This window comes from Calypte anna, chromosome 1 (assembly GCF_003957555.1).
Source record: "Calypte anna isolate BGI_N300 chromosome 1, bCalAnn1_v1.p, whole genome shotgun sequence".
NCBI lineage: Eukaryota > Metazoa > Chordata > Aves > Apodiformes > Trochilidae > Calypte > Calypte anna.
In genome coordinates, this window is record NC_044244.1 from 17,738,360 (window position 1) to 17,758,747 (window position 20,388).

Below are 20,388 nucleotides of genomic sequence, written 5' to 3' on the forward strand. Positions count from 1 at the left end.
TGTGTTCACCTGTTCTTCATGTAAAAGGCAATATTTCATAACCTCCTTCTGTGTAGTTTCTAACCTCTGCAAATCTAAAACATCCCAAGCTGGAAAGAACTTTTGTGCTTATTTTGTCACCTACAACTACCAAGTAACAGAGGATCAGGCCCAATTTTACTTACATTTACTATTCATTTACTCTGAATTGGTTTTGATTGTTGAGCATAAAACTTTTCTGCCTGTATAGTTATATTATTCCCCTACCCACATGTCATGCCATTATTTAAATTATTCCCCAAAGCAATTCTTGTAGTAAATGATACATGTGGGAATGAATCATTACTTCTGGCAATGAAATGGCAGTCTTCTGCCAGTTGTTGATGAAGCAGCGAGATATCCCATGTGGTGGACAGCAAAAATTAGTCCTGTGATGAACACATGTTTGCAGCTCTGAATTTCTTTGCATTTTCCCAAATTAATTTAAGTCACCAGGGCAAAGGAAGTTGGCCATTTTTAATTATTTAGGCCCTGATACCGAGTGCAGCTGAACATTTCACAAGTCATAGTAGCTGAGGGCCAGTGCGTGCTTCAGTGTCCATCAGATCACCCGCATGGCTGCTATGATGGTCTGCTTTACCAGACAGAGAAGACTGGAATAAAGCAGTGCTTTGGTAATATGTCCTCCTCAATGGGAAAGTATCTGAATTGCCAAGTAATTTCCCCATGAAACTAACTTGCAGTGAGTGGACTGAGATAACTTCTTTTAGAAGGCATACAAGGTTTAGGGATTTTTTGCTAAAAGGAGAATCTATTACATTAGAAGTCATGGAGCAACTCTTAGGCCTGTGATTTATTGTTAGATAGTCCTGTGAAAAGCAGTGAGATGAATTTGATCCTTGGGTCTCTTCCAAATCAAGATATCCTATGATTCTGTGTTTCAAAATTGCATGTATTGTTTCATCATCTGATCGAGCTTCCTATACCAGAAAATCAGAGAAAATTGTTATGTTTTTGAGGGGCAAATTAAACAGTCCCCTGCCATGATAAACCTTTCTTTTTGTGTCTTGGATGGGATCAAGACTTAGCCTTCTCTTTCATAAATGATATAGTCAGTTCTTTTAGTGTCTCTGTATAAAGTAGATTTTTTACATGCAAATACCTTAAAATTCTGATTTTGACAAGACAAAAGATCAGGAGCCTGCATGAATGAATAAAGAGCTCCTGGACACACTTAGATGTAGAAATAAAATCTATAGAGGGTGAAAGCAAAAATAGGTGGACTGGAAGGAGTACAAAGTTGACTGAGAAGCCAGGGATCAGGATGGCAAAGCTAAAGACCTGATAGAAATCCAGAGAGGAACATCAAGGGCAACAAGAAAAGCTTCTGTACATAAATCAGTGATAAAAGGAAGATTAGGGAAAACGTGGGCCTCTCCAGAAAGAAAAAGGACACATGGCCATGTGAGATATGGTACTCAGTGACTTCTTTGCCTCAGTCTTCACCAGCAACGCATCTGGCCACTCCATCCAGAAGGCAAAGAAAGACACTGGATAGATAAAGATCTGCTCAATGTAGAAGAGCGGGTTTGAGACATTTAAAGAACCTGAAAGTGAGGAAATGTCTAGGACATGAGTCAGAATCCACTTTCTCATTGAGGTGGTTGAGTTCTGTCCAATGGAGCCTTGAATTAGTATTCAGTGGAGACTGACCCAGTTTCACATCTGTGCCTTTTTAATATATTCTCATTCAATGTGTTGACTGTAAATGACTTCTTCACTGTCACCCATATTTCTTTGCTTCAACAAACCATATTTTATTTGCTTTGCTACACTGGCATTTTGTTGTTGAAAAAAAAAAAAAAAAGTAGAGAAGAATCAATAAGTATGAACTAGGAAGTACAAGAAAGGATTTTTTTTCCCTACCTCAGGCAAAGTATAGTCTGTTATTCCTCAAATATTTCAAAGAGATTCTTCAACATTTGTAAAAATGAACATTTGATCCTTGAAAGTAAGTCTTTGATGAAATCCAGTAATGCAAAATACTTATAATTTTTAAAATTATTTTATACTGAGTCAAATGTAGTTTATTATTGCTATTTTTATGAGTAAATACTTCACCCCACACCAGTTTGTTTGTTTGCTTTGTTTCCTTTTGGTTTTTTATCCTAGGAGTTTAATCCTGGGTTTTAAACTGAAGAGTGTATACCAATTATGACAGTGCTTTTTCCATAAATAAAAATCAGTCAAGGCATTAAACTAGTTTAAAATGATAAAGCAAAATTAGGTGAGATGTGTTTTTTGAAACTTATTTTTATCCAGGAGTATAGAGAAAGATAGTACTTGAATGTGTTGTTGACCTTTTGTCATTTCTTCCAAGCTTCTTTTTTTTTGAAAAACTTGAGTCTTATAGGCAGAAATGAAAATGCATTCATGTGGCATGTGAAATGTTACCTCTGAAAAATGTGCATATATTAATGCAACATGTACATCATATATTCCTGATTTATGCACATTAAGGAAACCTGATCTCTAAGTGTTTGTCAATATGAAATTTTATTCAACAATATGAAAAGAAGAAAAATCTTCCAGGAAATGTTAAACCTACATGTTCTGGGGCCAAAAAAACCCAAAATTAAGGTTAATGTTATGAGCAAAATCTTCAGTCTTTTCATTTTTCAAGAACTGAGGGGGGTTTTTTTCCCTTTCTTTTTTTCTTGTGTTTTTCCTTTATTTCTTACTTGATACTTCTTAACCATGACCAGTTAGAAAAAGAACTTTATAGTAAGGTGTATTTTTTCAGGTGGATTCTTTTATATATCCTTTTGTTTTTCAATACAGTCAGCAATTCTCTCAGACCTTACCAAGAAGAAAAGAGATAAAAAAAATAAAGGCTTATAATTAGTAACATATAAAAGAAATTATAATGAGTGTACATAAGGTGAAAATGCAAATCTTTCTTGCATCTTTGTAGATGAAGGTGTTAGGAATCAGTGGTTAATCCATGGAGATTTCATTAATGAGCCAACAGGTCTCTAACAATTCAGCAGATATTTAATAAATACCTAAAATATGTTTATACATCTGTTGCTTTCTCTTTTGTGAGTTGTAATTAAAACAGCAATTGTATCTCTCTTGGGCAGAATTGTTTTCAAAGTAACACATGCACTGAGAAAGACAGAAGAGAATGAATTGCTAGGTTTAGAAGTTTTTCCCTCTAGGCAGATCTCTTGCAGGGATTTCTGGCTCTGCTGTAGTCTGGAGAGCTTTATTCTTTCTTACCTCAGTCTGTTTTGATCCATTATGCTAAGCAACCTGCTATCACCTGTTTGTAAGCTGTTTTCCTTTTTTTTTCCTGAAAAAAAAGGAGAAAAACAATCCTAGAAATATCCATACAGAATGTTCCACCCAGAGCTAAACAGCTACAGAAAGTTAAAATCTGTAATGAGAATGAGAAACAGCTACTCAATGCCTAAAGAATAGGAAAAAGAAAAGCTCAATAATTAACTTTCTTCAAGACCCTTTTAATGTACTGCTTCTATTTGTAGTTCTCCTGGCACTTCTAGGACAAATGTTTCAGCAAAAGCATGCTTTTTTACTAGAAGACTTTTTAATTAATTATTTTTTCTTACCACATTACAGTTCTTTACACAGTTACTATATCCTTTGATTTCATTTACATTCCCTCTTAATTAAATGTTCTCTTTGAGGACTACCCTATAACAAGAATTGTCAATATAGAAGTTGGTATTTGGAACTGCATGAAGAACTGCACTCAGCTACTGTCTCTGCAAAGTTGACCCTCAGTTCAATTCATAAGACACAATTTGAAATTATCATCCAAAAATGTATTTCAAAAATGCCATCAGTTGAAAATCAGATTTTAAACTGAATATCCTTGGTTGGGTATCTTTCTTTTTGCCCATTTGCCAAGACATTAGTCAGAAAAATTGTTTCCTTCTGCATTTCTCTAACCAAGAATTCATCATGTTATTTCTGTCAAGATTATTCCAACTTAAAGTAAGCGATATTAGTGGTTATAAACTTTGCCTACAAAAGTACTTTTTAAGGAAGTAACTTGCATATATTTGAGAATTTTTAATTTTCATGTATTTAATATCTAGCCTGATATTGTGCCTGGATGCCATCCAGTTGCAGGTTACTGTGGCTTTGCTCTGTCATGAGCAAAAACTTTCATCACTGGTTCTGTCACATTATGATGCATCTTTATCTGGCCTCTTTGCAACTTCTACTTTATGCCTTGCCTTACAAAAGTATTTACATCATAATATTTACCTCAAGGCCTGAGCTGGAAGAAATAATATATTTTAGGACACCCATACAGATGAAAGATCCCCTCTATGTCTTTTTCTCAGGTTTGTGGGGTTTTTTAATTATTTCATTTTCACCCTTGAAGCATTTGCCAGTCCAGGTTGGAAACTGCAAAGTTCAACAGCTTTATAATGATTTATTTCACTGGGAAACTGGTAGTCATAATTTAGCACTTGTTTAGCAATATGTATTTAATAATCTTGTACCTATGAAATAGCTGAAGAGATCTGGATTTTCTTTTAATGTTGAAAAAATACTTGCTTTAGAAAGGCAGACAGGTGTGAACAGAAATAAACTTTACAAAAATGTTCTATTAAGTAAAAAAAAAGAAATATTTAATAAGAAAGGAGGTCTATACATGGAAAGGTTAAATTTAGATTTTGTTGCTACTGAAAGCTGTCACTTTACAAAGAAATGTAAATTTCTCTCCTAGGAAGGTGCTCACATCCTCATTTAACTTTATTTTTAATGAGAACCCTTCCCATAAATAGCAACAATTATCTCTCAAAAAATGCCTTCCACCTTAATTCTAAAAGTTTCAGCAGGTTTAAGTGCATACATATGTGTATTATTAAGGCATATTTCTTCTTTTTATCACTGACATATCTGTAGAAGCTTTTCTTATTACCCCCTTATGTCTCTGTCCAGATCTAGTTCTATCAGGTCTTTAGATTTCCTAAGCTGGTCTGTGGCTTCTCAGACAATTTCTCTGTATTCCTTTCCAAGATATTTGTCCTTGATTTCACCCTTTGTAGGATTCTTTTCTGTGTTGAAGTTCAACCAGCTTCTTGTTCATTCATGCAGGCCTCCTGGTGTTTTTGCCAGACTTTGTCTTTGTTAGGATGCATCACTCCTGAGCCCTTGAATATTGACCATCTTTCTTTGGGTCCTCTTCCCTCCAAGGCTTTATGACATGACCTACAAGTCAGGTCCCTGAAGGGGCCATTGCCTTCTCTCCCAAAGTCCAAGCTTGCTGTGCACCCTTCTTGCTGCACTAAGAATTTGAACTGCACCATTTCTATAACATTTCTTGATTGGGTAATATTCTTCACTTCTTGTTCTGCACGTTGCCCACACACAGTGATAAATTCTTATCTCACTGGATTTTCACATGGTTCCATACTCTTTATTTACACTAAATGATATGGTATAGAATGAGAAAAAAAATTTCCATGGTTAATTTACTTTCTCTTTACTGCCCTAACTTCATGTTTACTGATCCTACAGAGAAGAAACTGCTGTTTGCATCTATAGAATTCTTGTAGATCACTTTTCATGACTCTTATGTTCATTATTCTTTCCTTCTTTCTCCTATATCTAGTAAAGAGTTCTCATGCCTTTGTGTTCATCTTTTACTCAATAGTAATAGTGCAGCTTTTGGTTTGTTTTTTTTTTTTGCTGTATGTAATGTTTTTTTAATTTTATTTTTTTTTTTAAATTACTTTATGTAAAGTTTCTAAGTTCTAGTCCTATTAAGGAAACTAATTCCATGTGAGCTGATTAGCCTATTTTGTTTGGGGCTGATTTATTAGCACCCTTTCTATGAGAAGACTTTATATCAGGCTTCTTGCCAAGAAAGAAGAAATTAAATTAATGTGTAGCTGAATCTGAGATGAAAATTAGATGTTTTTAAGAAGAATATCTGATAAATACAACAAGGAGTTATGACTAAGTTTACAGGCAGCAATGATGGTCTTTTAAGACACTTTCTCTCAAGAAATATCAATCAGTGCATCTGCAAACTGCTTTCAGTCTGAAAGATATTTCAAGCGTTTCAAGTATTTCCACATCCATTGCATTTGATTTTCTTAAAGTGGGTCAAAGACCATGAAAGTTGTGTGTAAATACTGATGGGCAGTTTCTCATCTCAAGCCAAAACAGTTAGGTAAGTCCATCTTTATTACTGGGTCTGAAATTTTCAATGTACTTTTTGCGCCTATAAGATTATGAAGAGGGAAAATAGAAGAAAAACTCATCCACATTGATTTCACAATTGCTAGCTACAGGCATGTGACCCAGTTCCTTCACTCTCTTTCATGCTTCCCACTTTCTGTTCTTCTCTCCAATAAAAGTCTTTTTGGAACATTCTCTCATTGTGTAATTCTAAGGTATATTAGTTACTTGGATGACATAAATCTCTTTTAATAAAAACTGAATTTCTTGTCTAAAGAGATATCAAAACATCCCAAGGAATCTTACATGAAATACAGGAATTGAGATTGTTACTTCATAAAGAAAATTCGCTTTTCTAACTCAGAGTGTGGTTTCAAATACGAAATCAATAAAACACCTTAGGTTCAAATTTCTATATATGAACTGTAGTTGGATCAGATGTAACATGCACTTCTTTTCTTGCATCTTTCTTGCTTTGTTTGACTACAGAATCACCACAAACTTAATTAATGTGGTTTCTTCTTGCTTCAGTAGAAATAGAAATGGATTGGCTTTTTGCCATCTACAATTACAGCTAAAACTGAGAAGGGATTTCTCTTTTATAGTTAAAAATTTCTTACCTTATTAAACTGCTTGAATTATAACTGCTTTGTTTTTACCACCTTATTTAGACCTAGCTAAATAGAATTAATCACAAGCATAATAATATTTTATTGAGGACTCAAATTAAAACTGATTGATTGATGCTCATTAATATAAACTATTCTATTTATTAACCTCTATGAGTTGTACACAAATCTTTAAAACAACAACAAAAAGGTTATTAACATAACTGGGACCCAGGAAATGTGATGGATTTATACTACAAGGACATTGTTTGCTTTAGTCCTAGAATCAATCATAAAAATTAAATAATGTGAACAATCATATTCTATATTCATATATCATATTCTATGAATGAAAAATAAATACTTATTATAATGACTGTTTCTTAAAAAGCAAAAATCCTTTTGTTTAAAACTAGTAGACCAGTCTTTGACAAGCATAGCTCTTCTACACATCATTGGTATTTTCTAGATTTAAATATGTAATTCCATATTCACATGGATTTGTCTTGTTTTATATAAACTATGTATTCATTTTGAAGTCAATAGAATATCTTCATGGTTCAAATAAATTTTCTAAATTATATATATTTTTTCACTTAATTTGTACATTTAAATTTTCTTCAAAATATTCCTCAGTGTTTGAAATCTCTTCTTTATGATTTGAATATCCCTGTCTGTGTCTAATTTATACAGTTAGGGTTATTTTCATACAGTCAGTATGAATCAAAAATAAATCTTTACTATATTAAGAAGTGCATGATGAATGTATCTATGAGATGTAAGAAAAAATAAAGGTTTCTTCTTGATGATGCTCTTGTCAAGATGAGTTGCTAATTTGGCAGAATTCTCTAATTTTTTTTTTAGCATCAGAGATTTTTTAAATGAGCCTGGTTAAAACAACTTGCTTGTTCAAACTGATATGAAAATTAGAGGCATTTTTCACAATAAATATTATTTTAATAAGTAGCATTTGTTTACATACTTGAATTACCCTTCAATTAATATGTACTTCAGTGGAGAAATGTAGGGAAATTGAAACATTGTTCTCATATCCTTTATACCAGTTTCATAGTTGACATATTTTTTTATACTACAATTTTTATTGCGAAGAAACCATTGGTTGGAACGCACACAAATATTATTCTAATTTTTCTTTAATCTTCAGCTGATGGAATATTCTGTTTTATAAACCACATCAAAAAGCTAAAACCCTCAGTTCAAAATATGGGTATATATCATTCTTTCAATTTTCTGATTTTTTTTTTTTGAGATTAGGTTTCACTACATGTAAAATAGGTCAGATCTTCTAATACTAGAATTGTTTTGTTTGAGGATCTTAAGGCCCTATATTATCTTAGGGCCCTTAAGGCCCTATATTAACTTAGGTACAGAAATGAAAGAGAAAATGTTTATTTTCTTTATCTACAACACAAAATGAAGCTAAAAAAAATTAGATGTTAAATGCATATTTATTTAAAATGAGCAATAAAGACACCAAAAAAGACTAGCAGCAGTGTAAAGGTTCAAATGCAGAAGGTAAAATATGTGAAGGAAGAAAATCTAGCAAACTAGCCAACAAGCATAGGCAAAACTATGAGATAGATCAACTAAGCGACTGGCTTTAGAAATGTAGTTTGGAGAAAGGGTGGAACAGCTGTTTAAAACTGAACCAATGAAACATCTTGCAAAGGTAGCCTATATATTTAATGGAAGAGGTCTTCATGTAGCTTAGTCAGTAGAGAATGCAGTATAATTATGTATGATACCCTACAAAGAGATGATCTGAAAGATATCCTTTTGTTCTTTATGTTTCAAAAAACTTGAACATACTTAAAAAAAAACATTTAAAATAAATTGCAAGAAATGAAGACACATTTTTGGGCCTTTAGTTTAAAACCTCAAATCTGATATGGAATTAACAATCAAACAATTTGTACTAGTCAGGCACTATTGCCAAATCTGATTCTGATATTGCAGTGATGGATGTCTTTCACTGATCCCATATAATTACTTTTTTATTTCATTGCGATATTATGTTAAGCAGTTAAGTTAAATTGATTTCAGTTATGCCTATAAATCCAAATGAAAGACAGTACTGTCTTTGAAATTTTACTGCTTCTTCAGTTTGATTTGGCTGGGGAAGGAAGAAGATAATTATAATGAAGCTCAGCCTTCTTACAATCACTTTTTTAATCTTATAAAATTAAATCTTCTCAAAACAATTGCATGTATTTCCTGATTTGTATAAATTTGCCTTTTCAATTAGTTACAGAATCATAGAACGATTTGGGTTGAAGGGACCTTAAATACCATCTAGGTCCTGTACTGGGAGGGAGACATTCCACTAGACCAGGATTCTTACAGAGCCTTACAACCTGGTTTAGAACAATGCTGGAAACTGTGCATCCACAATTTCTCTTAGCAATATCTTCCACTGTTTCAACAAACTTATAGGAAATAATTTCTTATTGGTATCTAATCTAAACCTATATTATTTCATTTTAAAGTAATTTGGTGTGAAGGGACCTTAAATATCTAGTTCCAAACGCCCGCATGAGCAAGAACACCTTCCACAAGAGCAGGATGCTCAGGGCCCCATCCAACCTGGCCTTCAACATTTCAAAGGAGGGGGTATCTAGGAAACTATGGGCCTATTAGTATGTATTAGTATTTCAGCTGTGGGAACAGAAATGGAAATGATTATAGTTAGGAATTATTTTGGTTTTTTTGTTTGTTTTATTTTGTTTTTCTTTAGACATTCATTTTCAAAAATGTAGTATTTAAATACTTAGGATAATTACTTTCTTCAGGGAAGTACACAGATTACAGAAATGCTGAAAAAGGAAGACTGTTTACCCAATATCTGGCTCACAGAGCAGAAATAGCAATTGTGAAAATCTATGAAATACAAAAAAAACCCCAAAAAAACCCAACCCTAAACCAAAGTAAGTTAAAGGATGTCTGACTGAACAGTGAATTGTGTTTGTTGCTTCTGGGCAAACAAGGAAAAAGAAGTATTAAATCTGTTTGAGAGAACAGTCTGACCTCATACATGTCATGACAATTCTCTAAAGTCCTTTTATTTTTTTTTCATAGTGAGTACATTAAAAAGGTGGTCCTTTATACCTTTTTACATAGAGGACTTTAAATTCAAACTGTTACTAATGCAATTACTGTCAGTATGAGCACACAAGGGCTGGGTTCTAAGCCCCACTTTTAAATTCTGTACACTTGTTCCTCTCTTTCATTTACAAGCTGTGTAGTTCTTCTTATATCAAACACATGAGCAAGCCTAGCAAAATCTTCTGCAGCATACACTGATCTTTGGCAATTCTGAACTGAAGTTAGAAACGCAAATGATCAACTGGAAACAGAATTTTTTTTTTTCTGAAATAAAAAGTACTCCATCAACAAAAAGAAGACATTTTCACAGTAAAAGCTTGTGGAAGAATCTTTTTCCTTCACATTAACAAAGAGTAATTGGAAGGGATACGTTCCCAGTCATTTGATAGACAAGTTACTTGGATATTGGTTGCTTTGATACTGATATATATTTGTGAAACTACGGAATGTTTGAGTGATGTTTTTCTGGTTTTTTCTTTCACTTGCCTTACTTTCTTCCTTCTCCCCATATTATATGAAGCTTGTTATGCTCTCCACTTGCTCAAACACATTTCTAGACATTTATTTCATTCTGTTTTCACTTCTTGATATGTAGGCCAAATATATTTTTAATTACACTTCTACTTTAACAGTTTGATTAATCACAGCAAACCATAACACAACACAAATGTAATTTCAAAAATAATAATAACCAGATCTCTTACTACTGAAAATGGTTCTGGTTTGTGACAGAGAAGTTGTGTATCCAGACAGAAGTTGAGAAATTCATATGGTTATGGGTACCTCATGGACATCAGTCGTTTTGAGGGTAAAAAAATAAGAGTATATCATTTCTTTCTAACCAGCTAAGCAGATACTCACAGTTTTGTTGGTTTTTTTTTTCTTTTTTTGTGTACATTTTGAAAACTAAGCATTTGTTTTTCCATTTTTTCACAGTATTTGTAGGTGCTGACAAGATGCATCCCAGAGCCCTGAGGGAACTGACTGATGTAGTTGTCAAGCTACTCTCTATATTATTTGAAGTCATGGCAGTGAGGTGACATCCTTGATGACTGGAAAAGGAGAAACATTGCACTAATTTTTCAGAAATGTGGAAAGAGGGACACTGGGAAGTACCAATGTCTCAACCTCAAGTCTGTGCCTGGAAAGATCATGGCACAGACTCTTCTAGAAGGTATTTTAAGGCACATGGAGGGCAGAGAGGTGTTCTGAGACATCCACCATGGTTTCACCAAAGGCAAGTCCTGACTGACCAGCCTTCTGTGATGGAAAGAGTACATCAATTGACAAGGGAAGAGCTACAGATGTAATTTATCTAGCCTTTTGTAATGCTTTGCTCATAGTTCCCCACAGCATCCTTTTCTGTACACCAATGCACGCAGCATGGGCAACAAACAGGATGAGCTGGAAGCCACCGTGCAGCAGGAAAGATATGATGTAGTCGCTATCACGGAAACGTGGTGGGATGACTCCCATGACTGGAGTGCTGCAATGGGTGGCTACAGGCTCTTCAGAAAGGACAGACAGGGTAGAAGAGGTGGAGGGGTAGCCCTGTATGTTAGAGAGTCTCTTGACTCCACAGAAATTGAAGTAGGTGATAATAAGGTGGAGTGCCTGTGGGTAAGAATCAGGGGGAAGGCCAACAAGACTGATACTGTGGTGGGAGTCTGTTACAGACCACCCAACCAGGAGGATGAGGGTGATGAACTCTTCTACAAGCAGCTGGCACATGTTTCAAAATCGTCGTCCCTTATTCTCGTGGGTGACTTTAACCTGCCGGACATCTGCTGGGAATTCCACACAGCAGAGAGGAGGCAGTCTAGGAGATTCCTAGAGTGTATTGAGGATAATTTCCTGATGCAGCTGGTAAATGAGCCTACCAGGGATGGAGCCCCACTTGATCTACTCTTTACAAACAGAGAGGGGCTGGTGAGGGATGTGGTGGTCGGAGGGCGTCTGGGACTTAGTGATCACGAAATAATAGAGTTCTCAATAATCAGGGACACAAGGAGGGTTGTCAATAAAACCTCTACATTAGACTTCCGGAGGGCAGATTTTGGCCTTTTCAGAAGACTAGTCCGGAGCATATCCTGGGAAACAGCCCTTGAAAACAAAGGGGTCAAGGAGGGATGGGCATTCTTCAAAGAGCAAGTTTTGAAAGCTCAGGAGCAGGCTATCCCGGTGTGCCGAAAGGCGAGCCGGCGGGGAAGACGACCACTCTGGCTCAACAGAGAGACTTTGAAGGAAATTAGGATTAAGAAGAGGGCCTACCGGTTATGGAAAAAAGGGTTATCTACTCAAGAGGAATTCAGGAATACAGTTAAGTTATGTAGGAAAAAAATTAGAGACACAAAGGCACAACTTGAACTAAATCTCGCCACCTCTGTGAAGGATAACAAGAAGTCCTTCTACAGATACATCAGTAGCAAAAGGAGGGGCAAGGAAAACATTCATTCTTTAATGGACATGGACGGGAATGTAATTGTCAAAGATGAAGAAAAGGCTGAGGTATTTAACACTTTCTTTGCCTCAGTTTTTAACAGTAAAACGGGCTATCCTGATGACAGCTGGCTTCTGGAGCCTGTAGGAGACAAGAATCTAAACACTCTCCCTGCAATCCAGAAGGAAACTGTCAGTGATCTACTGGGCTGCTTGGATCCCCACAAGTCTATGGGACCAGATGAACTCCATCCAAAGGTGATGAGAGAGTTGGCAGAAGAGCTCGCCAAGCCTCTCTCTATCATCTACCAGAAGTCCTGGCTCACTGGGGACATCCCAGATGACTGGAAGTTGGCGAATGTCACGCCAATCCACAAGAAGGGCCGGAAGGAAGACCCGGGAAACTACAGGCCCGTCAGCCTGACCTCAGTGCCTGGCAGGGTTATGGAGCAGATCATCCTGGGGGCAATCACACAGCACCTGCAGGATGGACAGGGGATCAGACCCAGCCAGCATGGGTTTAGGAAGGGCAGGTCCTGTCTGACCAACCTGATCTCCTTTTATGATCAGGTGACCCGCCTGGTGGATGAGGGGAAGGCTGTGGATGTGGTCTATCTGGACTTCAGCAAGGCCTTCGACACCGTCTCCCACAGCATCCTCCTGAGAAAGCTGGCTGCCCACAGCTTGGACAAGCGTACTCTGCACTGGGTTAGGAACTGGCTGGAGGGCCGGGCCCAGAGAGTGGTGCTGAATGGGGCTGCTTCCAGTTGGCGGCCGGTCACCAGCGGTGTCCCCCAGGGATCAGTGCTGGGCCCAGTCCTGTTCAATATCTTCATTGATGACTTGGATGAGGGGATTGAGTCCATCATCAGCAAGTTTGCCGATGACACCAAGCTGGGGAGAAGTGTTGATCAGCTGGAAGGCAGGAGGGCTCTGCAGAGGGACCTGGACAGACTGGAGAGATGGGCTGACTCCAATGGGATGAGCTTCAACAAGGCCAAGTGCCGGGTCCTCCACTTTGGCCACAACAACCCTATGCAGCGCTACAAGCTGGGGACAGAGTGGTTGGAGAGCAGCCAGGCAGAAAGGGACCTGGGAGTCTGGATTGACAGGAAGCTGAACATGAGCCAGCAGTGTGCCCAGGTGGCCAAGAAGGCCAATGGCATCCTGGCATGTATCAGAAACAGCGTCACCAGCAGGTCCAAGGAGGTGATTCTGCCCCTATACTCAGCCCTGGTAAGGCCACACCTTGAGTACTGTGTTCAGTTTTGGGCCCCTCAGTTCAAGAAGGATATTGAGGTCCTTGAACAGGTCCAAAGGAGGGCAACCAAGCTGGTGAAGGGACTCGAACACAGATCCTATGAGGAGAGGCTGAGGGAGCTGGGGCTGTTCAGCCTGAGGAAGAGGAGGCTCAGGGGAGACCTCATTGCTCTCTACAACTACCTGAAAGGAGGATGGAGCCAGGCAGGGGTTGGTCTCTTTTCCCAGGCAACTCTCAATAAGACAAGAGGGCATGGTCTTAAATTGTGCCGGGGGAAGTTCAGATTGGATATTAGAAAGAATTTTTTCACGGAAAGGGTGATCAGACATTGGAACGGGCTGCCTGGGGAGGTGGTGGACTCTTCGTCCCTGGAGACATTTAAAAAGCGACTCGATATGGCACTCAGTGCCATGGTCTAGTGACTGTGGCGGTAGCTGATCAAGGGTTGTACTCGATGATCTCTGAGGTCCCTTCCAACCCAGCCTATTCTATGATTCTATGATTCTATGATTCTATGATTCTGTAAATGGGAGACAGACAGATTTGATGGGTGCACTCTGGTGGATGATGTGGTCAATGTCTACATGTCCAAATGGAGACTGGTGACAACAAGTAGTGTCCATCAGGGGTCCTTACAGGGGCAAACACTGTTTAATAGCTTGATCAATGACATAAGGGGATCAAGAGCACTTTTAGCAAATTTGCAGATGACACCAAGCTGAGTGATGTGGTTGAAACATCTGAGGGATGGTATGCAATCCAAAGAGACCTCAACAAGCTTTACAAGTGGTACCATGAAATCCTCATGAGGTTTAACAAGGCTAAGTAGAATGTCCTCCACCTAGGGTGGGGCAGTCCCTGGTATCATCACAAGGAAGACATGGACCAGTTGGAGCAGTTCCAGAGGAAGGCCACAAAATTATCAGAAAGAAGGAGTACCTCTCCTATGAGGAAAGGCTGAGAGACTTGGAGTTGTTCAGCCTGGAGAAGAAAAGGCTGTGGGGAGACCTTCTAGCAGCTTTCCAGTACTTAGAGGGGTCTATAAGAAGGATGGGGACAACCTTTTTTGTCACTGTAGAGACAGGATGATGGGTAATCATTTTAATCTAGAAGAGAGTATATTTAGCTTAGACACTAGGAAAAAAAATATTTCACACTGAGTGTGCTGAAACACTGAAACAGGTTGTCTAGAGAGGTTGTTCAGAGAACCCTTCCAATATAAAGCATTCTGATTCAAGGATCTAAAAGGCAGCCTAACCAAATAATAAACAACAAACGTGTGAATGTCTTACAACTGTTTATGGCTTGAATTAAGTCACTCTGGATTTTCTTGCAATATCTGAATATTACAGGAGATATGGTAGGTAAGCAAATGTTACTGTCTAAAATGTCTAAAATGTTTCCAAGGCCATGATGGTTTTCAGTGATTTTTTTTCAATATTTTTTTTTGAATGACAGAAACCCCATGAGCTTCAAGATGCTCTCTTACTCAGCACCTAGGATGCACTGTGAGAAAAGAAGACAAGGATGTGGGACAGAAAAAGGTCAGAGGTACATCTTCAGAGTGCACCCATCCTAGCTCATGGAACTCTACATGTCCCCATCCCCAGAGAACATCTACTTCATCTAAGTGTTTGTAAACGTTACACATAGGGAAAAATATATGGCAGCATAAAATGGGAAGTATAATTTTTTATTGGGAATTTATTTACTGAAAGAACAAAAAGTTTCAAATACAGCTATAGAGAGCAGTAGAAAGTAATTTATAAAGTTATTTTAGGCCTGCACTCTTTTAAAACTCTAATCCTGATTGTCTTTGTATAAGATCCTAGATCTTTCACACATCTATTTTACTTATAAAATTTATTTCTAGAAGAGAACACAAGGAAATATCCTACAATTTGATTTAATATTTAAATGAAAGATTCTCAAACTAATACAAAATTGAGCTCTAGATATTTATCACCAGTAAGAATTCAGTTTTTAATATGGGCTGAAAAGCTTTTACAAGTATCTCTTCGGTGGTTAATCTCAGATATATTGATGCTGGATATAAAAACAAAATATTATGTAATCAGTTATACAGAGTTGTTTGGTTTGACATAACATCAAGCATGTTACATGAGATTTTAACTGCATAGATTAACTGTTAGGAAATGAGGCTGTCATGGCTTAAACTTCAATGCAATAATCTGAAAAATGTCTGTGTAACTCTAAGTAGAAACTCAGAATATACACAAATTACTGTTCCAATGTAAAGGCTTGAATATTCCCAGAGTGGCAAAGAAGCAATTTGTGTTGCAATTCTTTTTTGTTATAATAAATGCTTGGTAGGGGGAATGTCAATAGTTAATAAGTACTGCATATTGCTATAAAAAGATTGGCTTGGAGATCTCATAAGTGATTTGTGTTGAAGCTTAATCTCATAAAAATTGCAGACATTATTCAGAAACAAATTGAATCACTAAAAAACAGCATTGCAAGGACAAAGGTAGCTACATGACAGACCTAGAGGCTACTGCAAAGCTGCCAACATAATTGTCTGAGGAATTTGCCAAGAAGACAGATGCTGCTGACAGAAAATAATGTTCCACTTTCTGGTGTTTGGTTATTGCAATGGCCAAACCTATGAGAAATATAAGTAAAAACAGTGTTCTTCATTTCCACATAACACTATTTCATGACTACTAAAGGTGAGCACAGTTGTGTTTTCCTTATTCTGTCTTAGACAAATTTCTGCAGGAAATCTGCAGCCCTAAGTAACTGATTTGTACACAAAAAAATAACTCTTCAAACTCTGCTTGGAATGTATAATGTCACCTGTACTGCAGCTCAGAGATGCTTATGAAGAGTTAGAGCTTGAGAGTTTTAGCAAATCATGATGATTCTCTTACTTCAAGTCAGCAAGTCAGACCATGATAATTTAATGTTTGTATTTTTGATATGTTATTCCTTGAAAAATTCCAGAAAGAATACTGTGTAAACCCTGCTGCTCTCAATAAGATAACTTAGATCAGAAAGTTCTTTTTGTTCTGCCATGTAATGCTTAAATGATGCATCAGGTCATAGGAAACCTGAGTTAGAAGCATGAATATAAACTGTAGTCCTGCCACCAAAAATCCCATTTCAGAATGGACCACATAGACAGTGCACAGTGCCTAAAATGTAAGCTGTTGATCAGGCAGTGCAGAGCTGATCTGAACCTTCTGATTTTTTGAAGGGCAAAGGCTTAGTATATGCACTGAGAGACTGCTCTGTGTTGAAGACACAGACAACATGTTCATTAGTATGAGAAAATTGAATACAGATGAGAGCAGAAACCCACCACAGATGTAAGGCATTGATTAGGAAAAAAAAACCAAAATCAAACCCAAAACCCAACAAAAAAAGCCAAAAAACCAAAGACCAGAAGGAATACCAATACAGGAGGCTACCTTTAGGTTGGCCATTTACTGAAGAAGGAAGAGAAGTGAAGAATTCTAGGTGGATACAAAAGCACAGGTACTGTGCAGACTAGAGCTGTTTATTTATATTTTCATTTGAACTATGAGTTTGGGGAGGGATCCAGAGGAAAAGGCAAGGGCAATAAAATGTCAAAAAAACCACAGATGTTATTCACATAGGGAAAATAATCCTTGTTTTCTGAAGACTGTGATGAGTCTTGGAGTCACTGCAGATTGTTTTATGAAAATATTAGCTAAGTGAACATCTGTGCTCAAAAAGTCAAACTGAATATCAGGAATTATTAAGAAACATATAAAGAACAAAACAGAAATTTCCATTATATCACTGTGGAATCTCATTGTTTTTTTCACTAACTTTAGCGCCATATTCATGTCTCGCTCTTCCATCTAAAAAAATATAATTAAAATAAAAAAAAGAAAGAAAGGAAAGAAAAGAAAATAATCAGATATGAAAAGATTGTCATACAAGCAGAGATTAAAATACAGCCACTCTTCTTCCTGGGTAAGAGAAAACTGAAAGACAATAAGAGAGAGGTTTATAAAATCATAGATGAAATTAAAAAGATGAATTACACATGTTTATTACTGGTTTTTACTACAGAACTTAGGCAGATTAAAGCATTAAGAAGCAGGTTTAGTCGGTATATTTTCATACAAGATCTAAAAATTTGTGGAACTCACTGAAAATATAGAAGTTAAAAAAATATTAAAATAATCATGGTAGAAAATGCTTTTGGAAACTGTGAGGTTAAAGTTCTCTGATCACTAACAAGTCTCAGCTTAGATAGAAGGTTAGATAGGCCTTTCACCTATTCAGATAGTCTTAACATTCATTCTTCTGTCCTGCTGCTTATAAGAGATGATAAAAAAAGATCTGAGGACTGATAAGATAATATACTGGACATATATATGTTTTGAGGTTTTTTTGTTTGGTTGATTGGTTGGTTGCTTTTTTAGTTTTTTTTTTACAGACCTTGTTATCTTGGAAATCACAGACTGGGTTTAGATAAAAAGAATGGTATGCTTTGCAAAGCTGCTTGTAGAATAACATGACACATGCATACACTAAATCTTGAATAAGTGTGGTTATGTACATTTGTCAATACTGTTGGAGAAATTAAGATATTGAGGCCTTATCTTCCACCCTATTTTTTTCACACATTAGGATGTGCTCTTCCCTTGTCCTGTGCCACCCTGTTTTTCCCTTGTTGGCTTTGCCAAATTGATGAAGGCCTTCTGTCTTACTTTCTCTGTATGATCTTATAGCTTCATGGATAGTTCTGTCTGCCATCTTAGCACCATAGGACAGTCAGGATTTAACGAAGCTTCAATTCTTTTGACCATCATGGCATATGAAGTTATTCCTAAGGGAAATTGTTGAGGTGAGACAAGAGTTACCTTGGGAGTAGTCTGTTTTATGCAGGTTGCTCTGGAAATCCATTAGGGCTCTGCACAGTCATTAGACTCAGGGTCTGAGTACTAAAATGGAAGACAGCTGGAGATAGCTCAAGGCAGCTGTTTGCTTCCCTCTTTCCCTGCTGCCAGGACAGGTGGTCTCTCAAAATTATCTTGTTTGTTAATAAACACATAATAATAAAATTGCATCTGCTTGGTTACATTTGGCAAAAATCTAATACTTCTGTCAGTCTTTATCAAGCCCCTGCCATTCATAATGTTGCAATAACTAGGGAATGAGCCAGTGAGTGCCTCATTCAGTACTCCTGCAAAAAAAATCAGGACCAAATCCCATTAATGGTGTAGTTTAGCCGAGTCTTTGCACTCTTCAAGCCAACTAAGAGAGTTTTGGTTTAGCTTATCCTTTTCTGCTTATTCTTTCGTAGTATCACCTAAGTGTTAATTTCCCAAGTTGTCCCAAGACAACTTATATCTTAGAAAGTACACCTATTACTGGATAGTAAGCATTTTTCAGTCTCCAAGATGTTATCTGTTAATAATAAAATAAATCTATACGCACTCTTAATTATTTGGTCAACTTTGCTGTAGAAAAAAATGAGTCTAAACAGAGTCCTTTTATTTAAAAAAAAAACAAAACAAACAACCCTCTGGAATACACACTTTAATTCTTCAGCTTCCAAATGACTGTTAAATTGTTTAGTACAGTTCTTCTAATAACCTCCCTCTGATGGCTCCTTTTTATATGCCTTTGGAAGTTAAATCTAATTAAAACAGCTATAGAACAGTTTGGCATATGTCTCATAAAATTCCTTACCCCCTGCTCTCCTCTATACTTAATACTTCCTAATTAACTCTGAAAAGAAAATGAAAAGGAATTGACATACATATCAATTTTCACCCAGATAAACACATTAGTGGTCTCCACAGAGTACCATTGAAAACCACTCTCAAAGAAAGTGAATCAACTTGTTTACAGAACAGAATAAATGTATTTTTTTATATATGACTGGCACACAGATCTTCAGGTTATAAGACATGTATTTCTGCTTATAAATGTGTAGGTCAGTTAGGCTGAAACCCCCTGTCCTTTTGAATAAAGATGAAGTTTTTATTCCTAAATTATTGCCTTTATGTATTTGGAACAGGCTACAATCAGCTTCAAGAGAACAAGTTTTTCATGGGTTATAGGAATGAAAAGAAGCAGTGAACTAAAGAGCTAAAAGGAGATACTGAGTATATGAATAACTATTTATGTCTAAACTTTACAATAGTTTAAAATAAAACAAAAATCAAAAATTCTCCTTTTTTTTTATATAATATTTAGGTAAATAATGAAAGCTCTTTAATCAGACTTATAAGTAGTTTACTTATCTGTATCATATTCACAAAAATAAATTTCAGAAGAAAGGAAATAATCACTATTCTTTATTTTATGATGGCTATGACTAAAGACCAGCCTAGACCAAACTGGTCTCTTTGCCATGACAGTGAATTCAAATGAAAAAATGATTTGCATTTGTAATGATTTGATTTTCTTTAAAATTTCTTGGTTCAAGGTTATTTTCTCAAGATGTTTTCCACTCTCATACTTTTCAGTAAAATAGATCCAGATTCACCTTCACTTAAGTACAGACCAAAGTCTTAGAAATATATGATCATTAATTCAATATATTTTTAATAATATTTTATGTTTTAGACAATGCTGGTTGTAATTCATGGCAAAGTCTATGGATTTCTATATGAATACAAACCCAGTTCTTATATATTTATAACTATTTTTATTTTTCAATACTCAATCTGTATCAAGACAATTCAGTTTTATGATCTGCTGAGCTGGCACAATCTCAACAGTCATGGAGATTATAACCCACCC